We start from the raw sequence: 1812 nt of genomic DNA, 5'->3' as shown, positions 1-1812 counted from the left end.
AGCAGGAATCCTTGTGGTGGAGTTATGGTTTGGTTTTAGCTTGTAATGTTTTAATGATTGCTGTAAGTTGCCTCGAGCGGAGGAAATTTTCATAAAAAATATAAATATCCCATCATGTGGCATCATTTGGAGTCAGATATGAGAAGGAAAAGGGGGAGGGGGGAGGGGGAGATTGGATTTATAACCCACCCTTCACTTGGAGTCTCCCAGCGGTTTACAAACTCCTTTCCCTTCCCCTCCCCACCACAGACACCCTGACCTTCCACAGCCTGCAGTTCAGCGTATTAACCACCTGAGCCACCGCAGCTCCTAGTACATGGGTAGAATGGGGTATAAATTAAAATGTATACAACACAACCCGAGAGATATGTTTTCTTGAGATATTGGAAAGGGGGGGGGATTATTTACAGTCCAATAAACAAAAAAATCCATCTGTGGTCCCCATAATTGTGGCATGCCAGGGCTATAAAATGGGAAGCAGCATGGTGTAGCGGCTGAAGTATGAGACTAGCACTGAGGAGACGCTGGTTCAAATCCCCACTCTGCCATGGAAGCCTGCTGGGTGACCTTGGGCCAGTCACAGTCTCCAACTAACCTACCTCACAGGGTTGCTATAAGGATAAAATGTAGAAGAGAATGATGTAATTGTTATTCTTTACATCTTGCCTTTCTCCCTCAAAGTGGCTTGTGTCATTCCCCTCTCTGCTGTTTTATCCTCACAACAACCCTGTGTTGGGTATTACGGGTTGAAAACACTCAGTATATCTGGGGTTAAATGTTTGTTTATGTTACTCGCAGGAAGTCACATGTTTCTCATGCAACCAATGTTCTTTAGCTGTAGAATACCCAGGAATTTTCTCCCTGATCTAGGAATTTGATTGGGACTAAAGTGTCAAGGTGTATTAGCATTTTATGGCTCTCTTCCCGACTTTGTTTTGGTGTTCTGATGAAGAAGAAGAGTAGCCATAATCTCTCTCTTCTATGCTCTGTTGTTATTTTCATCCCAGTTACCCATCCCATGCTAGAATTTAGTAAAAGCTTTATATTTTAATCACACATGGACTCTCAGTCTGAATTATTTTCCTCCGGCACCGCTGGACCATCTTATCTCTGCTAAATACCATTTTTTTTCAATATCTCATGATCACCCAACACCCTGTGAGGAAGGTTAGGCTGAGAGTGTGTGACTGGCCCAAGGTCACCCAGCGAGCCTCCATGGGGGGGGAATTCAAAGTTGGGTTTCCCAGACCCTAGTCTGACACTTCAGCTACTAAACCATGCTGGCTACCATTGGGTTCCCATCGGGGGGAAAGGCAGATCTGACAAAGAGAACTTTGCCTCTCACAACTTGATACCCCAAACATGCTGTTCTTCTCTGAGGTGCTACTGAGATCTAACTGTTCTAAAAATAACAGGTTAGGCCAAGAGAGCTCAATGCCCACCTTCATTATCCATCTCATAAGAACATAAGAGACGCCAATGTTGGATCAGGCCAAAGGCCCATCCCGTCCAACACTCTGTGTCACACAGTGGCCAGAAATACCAGTGCCATCAGGAGGTCCACCAGTGGGGCCAGGACATTAGAAGCCTTCCCACTATTGACCTCCCCCCAAGCACCAAGAAGACAGAGCATCACTTGCCCCAGAGCCCCTATCTATACCTTGGGGCTAAGAGCCACTGATGGACCTCTGCTCCATATGTTTATCCAGTTCCCTCTTGAAGCTGTCCGTGCTTGTAGCTGCCACCACTTCCTGTGGCAGTGAATTCCAAGTGTTAAGCACTCTTTGGGTGAAGAAGTACTTCATTTTATCC

Source organism: Gekko japonicus, unplaced genomic scaffold (genome assembly GCF_001447785.1).
Source record: "Gekko japonicus isolate JY-2015 unplaced genomic scaffold, Gekko_japonicus_V1.1 scaffold60, whole genome shotgun sequence".
NCBI lineage: Eukaryota > Metazoa > Chordata > Lepidosauria > Squamata > Gekkonidae > Gekko > Gekko japonicus.
The sequence above is the reverse complement of the archived record's forward strand: the minus strand, read 5'-3'. Positions refer to the sequence as shown.